We start from the raw sequence: 13,790 nt of genomic DNA, 5'->3' as shown, positions 1-13,790 counted from the left end.
ACAGCCTGGAGCAGATGTTATTTCAGGACTATTTCACTAGTTCCTATAACTTTTATTTACTCTTTTCCTTATAAGCTGAGGTGTGTGGAGCTGCTCCCATAAATCCAAAAAAAGACACAGTCCTCTATTACCTCTTCATGTGGAAAGGAGGGAAAAGTCCAACAACATAATGTAAATATTCACAAAAGGTTTTTTTTGTGCCTTTTTTCCAATCCAGAGTGCCATCACCTTTGTCACACCATCTGATGGCTGCTGGTTGGAAAATGTGGTTTTATCCATGATTCCCTGGAGAGTGTTTTACTGACAAAAATACTTTTCACTGCACCTGTAAGCAATATATAAAAAATTAGAATAAAATTAATCAGTACAAAATAATATATTCCTCCACTTCAGTTTCTCCATGGAAAAATAATTTTTTTCTTGATTTTATTCTCTGCTAAATTTAACACTTAAATTTCTCTGTGAAGAAATTTAAAAGAAGAGTGAAATGGCAAAGAGCGGGATTTAGTAGGATCATTAAAAAAAAAACATAAACAGTGTCACTCTTTACCTTTTCTCCTCTAAAGAGTATTATAATAATATATTTATTTTCAGTGCAGCCATTAAGGCAGCCACCTTCTCTAAAAAACATCTGCACTGACACATCTTAGGGTTTGAATTCACATAAATTATCCTCAAAAGAGTAAACAGATTCATAAATGGTCAAAGCACTTCAACCGATCAGAAGAAATTATTATGAGAATGGGTGGTCATTTGAAGGTCTTGTGAGGAGTTCAGCAACTGAAGCATTGGGGAGTATTTGCTGGAGAGGTACCAGATCCCCTCACTGCAAAGTGATGAGCTGCTTTTCCACTGAGCAAAGCATTGAGGTGGCTGCTAAGCTGAAGCCTTTTATGGGGCGTGGCTCTGCCAAAGCACATTAAAACTTTGTTCACACTCTTTTCAAGATCTTTAACTAAGATTTAATTGCAGGCTAATCCACACCACCAGGGTAGTCAGAATAGAGGATAAAGTAAATGAAGAGATATGGACAGCCTATACTGCATTGCATATAAGCTAGAAGTGAAATCCCTTGTGCCTGGACCAAGTTTCTGTGCTTGCATGGGGATTTCTACCAGATTGCTATAACCACACCAATAATCAGATGTTTGCATATATAGAACAAAACACCAGGCAATTACTGAGCTGTGTTTTATTCACGGTTTATTCACTGTTACATGACTGCTGCAGCCTGAAAAGACAAACATCTTATGAAACACTGTATTAATTGACCATGAGTTTCAATGTTTTTTCTTTGAAGACAGAACATTGCCTATCATTTCATACTTTTAAAAGTCTATATATCAAGCTTTACCCTATTAAGAATATTTTTTTCAGATTTCCTGCAATTTTTTTGTATTTTTTTTTGTTCAAAAACACATCCAAATACTATAATCTTTTATTCAAGGCTTTGGTCAACATACAATGCAGGTAAAGTATGTCTAAGCATTCCTGACATATAACTAGTAAGAAAAAAACCGACCAAAGTGTGTGGCTGTCTAGGTGGCTTTACAAATGAAATCAACACATTAGACATAGACTTTGTTATTATTGTTTAAATTAAGCTTGAAATGCCATGCAACTGAAATAAGAATCAGAAGCAGACAGGGTATCATTTGGTTTCTGAATACTAAATGCAATCAAAAGGCAATAGTACTTATAGATTTTTCATATACAAACAGATTTATGAAACTGATAAAAACCATTTGCCCATTGAACTTCAGGAATCTGGGCGGCTTCTTCTGTGAATAATCAAATAATTTAACTCAGGTAGCTTCTCTATTTCAGTGCTACATACACTGACATACAGAATTTATATTTAAAGGGGTACTTTTTAAAAAGCAAGTAACTTTACCATAAAAGATAATGAGACAAAATATAGTATTAAAAAGAAACCAAGTTCAGTGTTCACAGTTGAAAAAATGGGAAGTCAGCAATTTAAATTTTGTCGCTAATAAACTTTACTTTCACATTTGCATACATAAGAATTTATTCACAAATCCTGAAGGCAGGAGCCATTTAAGAATTTTTTTTCTTTATATATTTCTATTTAATAATTTTATGGAAATGTTTCTATTAATTTGAAGTTCCTGAAGAGCTTTTTTCAGTTCAGAAAAATCTTCCAGTTGTTTCTCAGCATCTCTGATTACTTTAAGTAACCTGCAGTCTCAGTAAGAGCAGAAAGTTTATTGACTCAGAATTTTCTTGTGATAGCTTTTCAAAACTTAGTATTTAAATGAGTTGATGTATTAAGCAAAGCAGCAAAAATGTACTGAAAATTTTAGGGGCCCTAGGGCCTTCTCAAGATGCATGATGTCTCTTCCCTGCTTTGGAGTCTCAAGAATGCTAAATAAGGAGAGGAAAAAAATCCTTATTTCAGAAGAAGAAAAAAACCAAACGAAAACCAAGCACCACCCTTAAAATACCAGATCTCGTCAAAACTGTGGGAAGAGGTTTCAGCTACTCTTGGCTGTGGGCTTATATTCATGTTCTGCTTGCCAATATTTTGGGTAGGATTCTGAAGCTGCACTTTGATCCTTTAAGGACCTCCTATCCCCTGGGCTCAGGTTTGATTCAGTGCTGGAAGTGCCAGAGCAGCAGCTGCTCTTCGAGCAATCTGGATGAAATTTCTCAAGAGCAGCTTTCCCTGCAATATTTTGAACCAATCTGAATTGAGAAAAGCAGGGACAAAATAAAAAAAGATAAACACAGAAATCAGACAGTAAAACCTGGAAGGGGAATGTGGAAAGCAGAATGGGAGCTAGGAAATACACATTTGTGGAAGGGCTAGGGAACCAAATGGAGAAACTGAGAGAAACATTTGGGAAAAAACCTGAGGAGCAGAAGGCTGACAGAGGAGTTAAAATCTGTGAGGGGAAAAAGGGAAGAGGGGTAACAAACAAGCACAGAAAGGAACCAAAAAATAAAATTAAAAGAGGTAGAGGAAGGACAAAGGGCAGAGAGACAATATCCAACTGCATAAAACAAAAATAGCAGAGCAGAGAGATGGTGAGGGAGGTAAATTGGAAAGAGGGATCCAAAAGGAAGGCAAAAATTTTACAGAGTGAAAGCTCAACCTATAAAGTTTCATTAAGTTTACAGGAAATTAGTTTTGAGCAAAGTCCAGGAAGCACAAAGATGGAAGCATATTCATTTGTTTGCCTTCTCAATCTGCTTTCAGGTTAACCAAGCCTCTGTTTATAGCAAACCCAAAAAATAAACATCCAACCTATTGGAACTGTAAGGGGGACATGGTATAGCTACTGCCTTCTCCCTGTGAACAATGAAATCTGCTCCTTTCGTGCCCTGCTTTCAGAACAGCAGGAATAAACAGGCAAAACATAATTTACAGTCTTGGTTTATCTATACCCACAGCCTGTCTGCTGTTTCAAACACAGCAGAATGTGTATGTGTGCATTCAGAGAGATGGCTGTCATTAGACCAACCAAGTTAACCAATGTATAAAGGCAGGACCAGATCAGTAATAAAGTTGACACTTCATTATAGATGTCAAAATCCTTGCTGATTTTTTTTTCCTGCAAGTATCTAGCTTATTATATTTCACAAGTAAAACCATCTCTGAGTGAGCATTCAGGAATCAGTTACTTGGAAGCCTTCAGAATTAAAACCTAAAACCAGATATTTCCTTAATAAATTTACAGAATCAGAACAACTGGACATATTAACATACGTCTCTGTTTTCATGGCTGTAAAATGATTGGATTCTGGTCTCATCAAATTTACATTGTAGAATCTGAATATAGTATGATTAGACATTATTTTAACAACTACATTACAATACAATTTAAAATAAAATGGCCCTTTATATCACACTAATATCAGTGTTTTAAATAACAAAGGGGACTTTTTTTAAAATAAAGGAAAGGATTAGCATTTAGTTTCAATCAGTATAAGCAATGCTGTACCAGTTGGTGTCTCAAAGATTCAGAATTTTATTAATATTCCAGAGATGCATTTGTGTTGCCTCTGGGTACACTGAAAAGCCACTTAAACTGCACTTAAAGCAGCACTACAGGATCAAATTGATGTGCATCAACCATTTACAATAAAACTTGATTATTATAAAGGCATACATATTTGCATAATTACATGTTTGATTTTTTGATAATGCAGCATACACTACAAAATGTTGCTTCATGTAGAAAGGCATCGTCAAAAAGCACCATCTGCTGTAGTGTTTAATGCACTGCAATGTTTGAAAAATTCTGAAGGTAGATTGATGCAAATCAAAGGAGAAAGCAAAGGAGTTTTGCTAGAACAAGGGGCTCAGGGAGGGAGGAGGGGACACAGTACAGTACAGTGTGGACCTTTTGTTAGGCTGTCATCTGTTTCTTTCTGGCTATTTTGAAATAAAATTTTCAGGGGACAAAAGTAAATGACAACAGAGCAGCACATCGTACAGTCCACAGAACACAGGATTCATAATTTGAGAGCATTTGGCATAAACACATTTTTGATGTTTTCACCAAAGCAAAAAACAACAGTAGTATATGCAATGAAGGATTCATAATGGAAAAGAAAACAAACTTAACAAGAATAAATCTTTCAAAAGGAATCTCTATTATGCATCACAAGAGCTCAAAATACACAGAACTTGGAAGTTACAGTATCTCCATATTTTCTCAATTCAAAAGAAGAAGCCACCTGATCTTCAATAATATCTGACCATGTCTGAGCAACCCCAATAGGAGCCCAATGTGTTCAGGAAGTTGGATGCTAAGATTGCAGAACTAAAATGCGTATCTTTGATTACAAGAAAAAGCAAGCAGTTCTAGACTAAGCACTGTTAGCCCAGAGTTCTTGCATCCTAAAAATATGCATCATTTTGATTAGCACTACATGTCTATCATTTTAATACCTGAGGCTTTTTTTCAAAGTGGATTTTGAGACAAGACATTAATCAAACGTAGTTGTAACTGTTTGTAATAATATTCTGCCATCCTGAGGAGTTTTATGCATGCATCCAGAATACACACACACACAGAGAAAAGGGTCATCTGTGGCTTTTTCCAAGTCTGTTGCTACCTCTGAGCTATGTTGTGAACATTTTTGGACGATGTGCTGAGCAGTAAAGCACAGCACTGAGCCAAGACACGGAGGATCTGGCAGGGAAGTCAATAGGCATGTACTAGCCTGTTGCTTCCCAGTAGGAGCTCATTCCTTCACAAATTGGCCTTTGGTAGGCAGTGTGATTCATTGCTCAGGGACTGGATTACAAGCTGGAAACCAGCTGACAGAACTTCGGCAACTCATTTCACTCTCCGTGCTATCCATTTTCCTTCCTCCTGTTTTTCACACCGCATTAGTTGAAAATTATAAAACTCTTCAGGGCAAGAAGGACTTTTTCATAATACAAGTTTCCAGCATGTTGGGTATTAAACAAGCTTTTATCTCTGTGGGCACCTCAAGGTATACCAGGATACAAACAACAGTTGGATTATATGCTGTGTGTGGGATAAATACCAAGTCAATTAAAAAGCATCTTTAACAACACAATCTGACTATAAAGTCTAGCAGTCAAGAACAGCATCTGGCTCCAAGATGTATTCTACAGTCCATGATACCAAAGAGCTTCAGAAACAGATGAAATTTTGTCCAGACACCTGAAGAAAAATGTACTTGTATATGTGTGAATGCAAATATCTCAAAACCTTCTGTGCCCAAACCACAACAGCTTGCATGTAGATTCACTGAAACCAAAGGGATTGGCCATAGAACTGGAAGCCCTAAAGCTGCATTGCTGGCCTGTTAGGCTATGCTGCATCTGGTCTATAATAAATTTACATTCCTACCAAGAAAATAGCCACTGTCGTGTAGTTATGAGACAGATTTTGTTTCACATTATGATGCAGAATGTGCTTGAGTCCCCTGTTATGCATCAGATAATTAAACATCCAGGTTTCTTACCCTGACTTACCAGGTACAATTATAGCTTGGCATCAGAGATGCCAAACACCCACACTGTCATTGACTTAGATAAGCACTGTGAAATCCAGTGCTTCTGAAAAATAAAATCTTTTGCAGAAGAGTATGAAATATTTTTTTTAAATCACAAACATATGGTTGTATGTACACAGTTCATGAAAACTCAGAAACATTTATCTTTTGGTATTTTCCTCATTTACTGGGGTGAACTGGACTGCACTATGATGCAGTGCCATTCCCTCTGTCTGCACTTGAAGCAGAGACTGTATGGTTTCTTGCTCATCAGGTACCTGTACTAAAAAGATAATGCTGTATTTATAACATAGTATTGAAAATAGCCCCAAACTACAACAAAGCCTCAAAGACGTCTGTATTGCTTTCCCACTGAAGTCTATAAATGCATTAGGTCATAGTACTCAAAAAGGAAACAAAACCAGCCAGGCAGAAATGAATCTTTAGAAACAATGAGTTTCCCTTTTGTGCCTTAATATTCTGCTCTTGGTGAGCTTCTCTAACAAAGTCTGCATTAATCGTTGCTGGAATCAGTGCAGCAGTGGCTGCTAAGCAAAGTCTTTTTCTCCACCTCTCTGCACTAGGCAGACAGGGTTTTCATTACATATATCATTTTCAACTTGCTGCAGTGATTCCACAAAGACAGGAGGATTTAGAAAGCTAATGAATGGGGGTGGGGAGCAGGCTGGAGTTGGAGCTTCAGTGCTAATGTTTAAGGCTAGATACTATGAGTGGCTTCACACACAGGGCACTGCCACTGATTTTATTTTCATTGCATGGCACTGACAGACTTTGACAGCCAAATCATTCATCTCTAGTTAATCAAAGTTGGAGAGTGGCATTTTTTGTTTGAGCATTTATTGCTACAGAATTTAGGGCAAGGCTCGTTGGTCATTGCCTTGCCCTGGTTGTTATTGTGCTGCAATGACAGCAAAATTACTTATCTTTTTGTTGCTAATTAAGAACAGAAGTGAAGAATAGGTTTGGTCAGAATATACTATAGTATCTAGGGACCATTTACTACATCATAATGGGATTCAAGAGACACTGTAACTCAGTATATCTACAAGTCTCTTACTGCTTTATTATTTGGAAAAAATTTAATCTTGTAACTCAACTGACACAAAGTTAGCAGTTATAATTAAGATTAACACAAATGAGAAAAACAACATTCCCCTCCCTCTCCCCAGGTGAAAACATACATCCCTTTCCAAGCTCCCTTCCAGCACAGAACACTCTGTTTCCCCAGTATCAGTACCCTTGCTACTGTTCAGCAGTTTGGTCTAACTCACCTTTCACAGACATGTCATCAATATTGCCTGCCGCTTGGGAGAACAGACTATACTGATTACAAAATACAGGTTCTATAAATCTGATTATTTTAATGATAAAACAGGATATTTTAGGCTTTCTTGTCCCTGAAGAACAAAGAACAATTGCAGATTGATTGTAAACCAATTAAGGACTTTAGAGCTATAAGTTGTGAATATAATTTCATTCTCCTAGGGGAAGAAAACACAATAAACAAACAAAAAAATTAATTTTCTAGTTCCTATCTCTCTGCATAATAACTTATGATGTGAAGCTGCTAATTTAGATCTGAATATTGAATTATGATTTCAACTTTCTCAAGCCATAGTTATCACCAGATCCTACTCAGCTGCCTCTTTCAATGCCCAACATTCACTGACATGTCAGGCAGAGAGGCAAGAAAGTGCTGGACATCAGAGAACACGGGCATACAGCCAAGCACAAGCAGCTTTGCTCTTTAAGAGATGTTGTTCTCTGCAACACTTCACAGAAATTAAATAAATACTAGTTGTAGTCAGTGGCCCCACTTCTATACCATTTCCTTCCTTAAATGCAGAATGTTGGACACTTGAGGGGCCTCAGGGTATGGCACAGCCTTTGAGAAAGTGTTCTCCAGACTGACCACAGCAATCTACTCCCATCATGGCAAGTCACCACTGTCCTTAGAGCTGAATAGAAACTATAAGGACTAGTAAATACCCTTTATCTTACATTTAAGGATATTCCCTGCAACTATATCCTGCTGCCAATGCTCAGTTAATAGGCTCCTGTAGTGAATAACATCATGTGCTCTGTCAATTATTAATAATGAGACAAGCATTTTCACATCAGAATGCCAACTTGTAACGTGATGAGCCTTTATTGCACAAGTGTATCAAAGCCCAGTCTCATAACATCACTAGTTTACTAAGTGAACTTTGAACAGGATTTATTCCCCAGTCTGTTCAGTCCTAATTTTTATGAATTTTGAAAATAGAAAATGTCTTCTCCTTGGCAACATTTTTAGATTATTGTTTGTATTTTAGGTGCTTGATTTACTGCTACATTGCGTTTATTCTAACACATCATTGATTCCCTGTCCCATACATCATATTTAGTTACTTTTTTATTGTATAATTTCTAGGTGACAGTGGCTATCCAGGACAGAAACAGCTGATGGATCTAATTTGATTTTGCCCTTATACTAGCAGAAGTTCACTTACTAGTTCACTTACTCAGAATTCATTGATCACTCAAAGGTCTTCTGGGATTGTGAAATCTCATTCTCAGTGTCTTTTCCAATTGTCAAAGCACAGACTCAATACCACATCTGACATTCCTGCAGCCTGCCTAGTTCTGCATAACACAGCAGTCAGCCATGGGGTTATAGTCAATGATAGGACTCTCATAAAGCATGACAAGGCTAAATCTTACTGACTTCAGACATGCCAAGAAGGTATATCTTTCTGAAAGGTGGGTTTGCTGATGATAAGCAAGGGGCATCTCAGTGACAGCCATATCTTTAACAAGGATATAGGATCTGGGAAAGGATGATTAGAGACAGAAAAGTCAGATAGTAAAGGAAGAAGAAAATGCAGTAGGAGTTTTACACAAGGATCCATAGGTCTAAAAGCAAATAAATTGCACTACTTAGTGTAGGATGATTGAATTCCTCTATCTGTGGCTTACTGTGCCCAGCTAAAACACAAATAGTGTCCTGTGCACAGCCCATGAAGCTCAGTGGCAAGAGCAAGCCTCATGGAGGTACTGTCAGAACAAGAACCACTCAAAGTGGTTGTAAACACCTTCTAGTCACTACGTGCACACAAAGAGACAAGATGAGTTTTATGAAACTGCAACAACTGTTTATGTTCAGCAAGGTCCAACCTGAGTTTTTGAGAACAGATAAGGTGGAAAAGAAAGGTATTGGGAAGGCGGATGACATTTAAAAGAAGCAGTATTAAAGTCCTCCATTACAAGAATAAAGACAACTGTTTTGTCAACAGCAGACACATTTATCTTCATCTGGGAGAAACAACTCATAGTTCCTCTTACCTGAGGGAATTCTAAACCTGAAGCTAATCTGCGCACCTACTGCAGAATTTTGCAAACATTCATCAATATTTAGGTTACCAGTTTTGGAACAAATGCATTACCAAATATGAGTTTCTTTCTCAGTAACAAACATAATCAGAACAGACACTCTTTAATCACAGATTGTTTTTTAAACACATTTGCCAGTCTCATTTCAAACTGTTTGAGCACCTGAGCTTTCATTACTCCTCTCTGGAAAGTATTCACTAGCTTAAACGCAGCCAGCTATGCTGAGTAACTTTGCTCTGGGAGGCATTGTTCATTTTATCCTTTTTTCACTCATCCTTTGGAGGACATGAAAATATTTTTCTCCCTGTGTGCTTAAAACCCTTCCAAAAAATCAGCTCCTCCATCTTCTTGTCATAATCTTGTTTATATTCAAATAGGCACCAGTGTTGCTATGCCCCATCAAGAGAATTGGTCAATAGTTCCAAAAACACAAAGGTCACAGGGGAAAATGATGGGGAATTACATTCCCAGTAAAACAGTGTTTAAAATCCCTTGGTTGGCTTGCAAACTATGATACTTTCATTTAGAAATACTGGTTTATTTCAAATGGAATTTTATTCAAACAGAATGAAAGCATAGCTTCTGAGGAAAGAGCTGAAGCCTTGGAACAGAGGGGGAATGATCCCATACTTAACATCACCACTCAGAGCTCTGATCACTCTCTATTTTGCTACAAACACACTGTGCAGCCTTAGTCAAGTTGCTTAGGGGTTTTTTGTGTCTTAATCCCCCATCTTTGAGATAACTATGACTTAGACTCCCTATCTCATAGGCACACAGTGAGGATGAATGCATTAAAAAAAGAATTAATATATCACAATATAGTGATAGGAGTTCAATACTCTGCATACAGAGTAATTTATCTTTCTGTCTCCTGGATCAAGTATTGTTTCTAGGTGTGTGCAACAATAAAAACTTAATCTATTAATATATAAAGAAACCAAACAATCTTCATCCCTACATTCCTGTATATGAAACCATGAACAGAAACACAAACTTGTATGTATAAAGGGGAAATGCTGGGGTAGAAAAAAACAGAATTTTTTCCTTAATTACAATGGGCTTAAGACAAGGACTGGAACCACAAGCTAGACATAAATAAAGAAATCTTTTTGTTCCAACAGCATAAAAAGAAACACAACAAAACAAAACAAACTGTACAACATATTCATATATAAAGTAGATATATAAGTATTTAGACACATTTGAAAAAAGACACTCCTTACTGCAATCTTGTGTAAGGAATACATTGTAATTTACTAGTATAGGAATTATATACTGTTCCCAGGGTGAAGTCTCTGTATTTCTTGCTCCAAACTATTCTGCCTATAAAATAGCTTTATTAGAATTTAGCAATGTTAAGGAAAAAAAGTAAAGGTAATGTCTACAGCTCCCATTAAAAACCAGATCATACATTTTACAGTGATTATAGTGTAAAATGCTATAAAAAAATGAGTTTTCACCAAATATTCAAAATTATAGATTTATTCAAATTCCCAGCAAAAAATCAAACTTGTGAATTCTGCAGATTATATAGCCAATAAAATATTTATTGTTGCACAATGTATATTGTTAACTGTGTTGACTACTTTTCAGCAAGGTGCCAGAGAAATGAAAAATTAACCAGTGCAGAATATAAAATATGGGGGGTTTGAGTCCTAGAGCTAGTTCATGAGCATACAAAACAGATTGTATTCAGAGCTGTAATATAGAAATTCTTCAGTGAAGAAGACACCAGAGCTGAATACCTGACAGCAGAACAAAACAGAGAACAGCATTAAAGCCTTGTAGTTGAGGTGCTGCATGCAAATGCAGGAAGAGCTGAATTAATAATGTTGGAAGTCTAGCTAACGTAGACAGTGGCTGTGTCAATGAATGTTTTAATGACATCTTACTAGTTTTAAGGACTAAGAAGTGCATACATGCAGCCTGATGGAATTCTGGAAGTACAGTAAACACATGGCTTAAAAATCTTATTGGGTTTACAAAAACAAGTATTTGAATATCCTTCTTCTCTGCAACTTCATAAACTGATCTATGAAAATCACACATGTGGTTTGAGGTGCATATTCTTGTTTTCAGCATTAAACATAATCTCCCAATGAACCTCCTATTGTCTACCATTTATTCTTTTACAAAATTTACATGAATATTCATTTAAATGTCAGCTACAGGGCACCAAATGTCGATCATGCTATGAAAGGAAAAATTGAGTAAAACCCAACAATTTTAAAGTATTCTCTAGATATTTAGAACCCTCATGCTGTGACTTCAAATGTACCTTTTTGTCCTCTTGATTTCATGAACTTCCTAATGGAAGACAAGGATAAGAGGTAGCCTGGCAGTACCAGACAGAGTAGGACTCAGGCTGTTGCTCCAGCTGTGCTGCACAGAAAGGTATTTCTGACCTGACCTGGCCATTCACAAGTTACAGTGGGTAAAAAAACAAATACCCTGGAGCAAGGACTTTCATCCTTGCCCTTGGTCTCTCTGTTTCAGCTTTTCCTCTTCCAACCTTTAGCCCAGATCACACCAAGAGTGGAAGTGCAATTGCACACTCAGAGTGAGCATATGCTAGCCTGACAAAGTGCTGAAAAAACAGCATTTAAGCTCAACCTTATTCTGTAGCTGTGGCCCAGCTGGACCCACACTCCTGCCCATCCTCTTCCACTGGAGCAGATTCCTCAAGCTGGGGTAGGGACACCCTCCTCCTCTGTAGGAGAAAGCCCAGGCTGCTGGAACAGCAAAAATATGTTCTGCCTCATTCTCCATAGCCCTCCTCATCCTCAAAGCACCATGGTGCTGACAACTGGCCAGGAAAAGCAGCTGCCTCTTAGGGTACAGAATTTAAAGACAGTTGTCTTTCTCCTCTCACCCCAACCATTCACACTGCTTAATACTGAATGACATTGAAGGCAATATATTTGACAATGAAAAACTTTGCTGAATATTTCAGAATTAGCTATCCTAAAGAAACTGGTCCCTAGGCTACCCTAGCTCATGTAAAAAGAAAAATTATACGAGATTTCAGAAAGCCCTTGGAGGCATGTGCTGGCTTTCTCAGGCCAGGCACACAGCAGCCACAGGTCCTGCTTTTTGAAAAGGAGGAAAAAACAGCTGGAATTAATTGAAAAATGCAGGTTAGATGTTCTCTTAGGATCTTATAGTTCCTGTATTCTTAATTGCTTGTTCTGTCAGCACTTGACACCTGCATATTTTTTAAATCTTTTTGATTTACACTGAAGCAGCTGGATTATGCCATCAGACAGCATGAACTCAGTGAGAAACACTGCTATTGTCTGCACATTCCTGGTGTGCGAGGCGGGAGAGGGGAGCATGAGTGTGCTTGGAGGACAGAAACTCCATTCCAGCACCTTTCTGCTTTGACAGACTGCACCACGTACCTACACAACAGCAGGGCCAGATCCAAAAATCTAGGTGTCTAAAACTAGGTTCCTAAATTAATGCTTGAGATGCCTAAAAAACAATCTCTTGCAAAATTTAAAACTATGAAGAAGCTCTCTTGAGACCAGTCAAAGCTTCAATATTTCTGAATCCGCTTTGGTACATATGTCCAGGTTCCCATTTTAAGAAATTCTGGACTAGAATCTGTCCCACCTTGATATTTAAATGCACTACAAAGCAGAAAAAGCTGAACAGGTCTGGACAACCTGCACAAATGGGCAGGCAGCAGCCAGGCAGAGCAGCCATTCCACCCCACTGACTTACTGCTGTGGAAGGAACCTCACTGCTGAGGATGAAGACAGGCAAGGCACAGAAAATTTACAGCTTTTTACACACACTAAGCAAACTATTAAAAACACCATATAGAACAAAGATTCACAATAGATCAGCCACATAACAATGTGGAAGGAACAAAGGTTTCATAAAAGAATAAATGAAAAAAAAAATTCCTGAGACTATAGGCAGCCCTAGAGACTTTTAAGTATTAGTCAGACCAAAGGCTGCCAGATGCTTCCAGAGTCCTGACTACTCACTGGGGAGCTCAGGCCTTTCCAATGGAGTGAGGTAGGTCAGCTGGAGACTAAAGGGATGCCCACACAGAGATGCCCAGAGAAAGACCTTTTCGTTATGTTTGGGTTTAAGTGTGTTTCCTTCACAAGACATGGTCTGAGGCCCCATTTTGTTTTCTATTTTGAGATTTTATTATGAGGAAAATAGTGACACTTTTTCTTTCTTTTGATTACTTCCCTCGCTTGAAGAGTTTTGCAAAATCCTGATATCTAGATAAGAGTGGCCAGTTCATGTTAACAAACAACTCTCCACAAGTTCTCTCTTTAACAAACTAACTCAGGGTATCCAGCCAGAAGAGCTTTAATTCCCATCCCCCATAAATTCTTTCTTTTGCCCCACTCATTTCCTAAAGTAAATGAAACTAG

At 37.7% G+C, this 13,790-nt stretch overlaps 1 protein-coding gene across 1 annotated transcript in view; it reads right to left on the bottom strand.

Moving 5' to 3' along the window:
• Window positions 1-251: 251 nt before the first annotated feature.
• The window catches only part of LOC116183123 (uncharacterized), a 196,296-nt gene continuing 182,757 nt past the window's right edge, over window positions 252-13,790 (bottom strand). Inside the window, exon 13 of the mRNA XM_085586534.1 lies at window positions 252-325. The gene's annotated coding sequence lies outside the window, so the exon portion shown is untranslated. The remainder of the gene's footprint in view (window positions 326-13,790) is intronic.

Source organism: Lonchura striata, chromosome 8 (assembly GCF_050655825.1).
Source record: "Lonchura striata isolate lonStrDom1 chromosome 8, ASM5065582v1, whole genome shotgun sequence".
Classification (NCBI taxonomy): Eukaryota; Metazoa; Chordata; class Aves; order Passeriformes; family Estrildidae; genus Lonchura; species Lonchura striata.
Note: the sequence above shows the minus strand (reverse complement) of the source record. Positions and strands in the feature narration are given on the sequence as shown.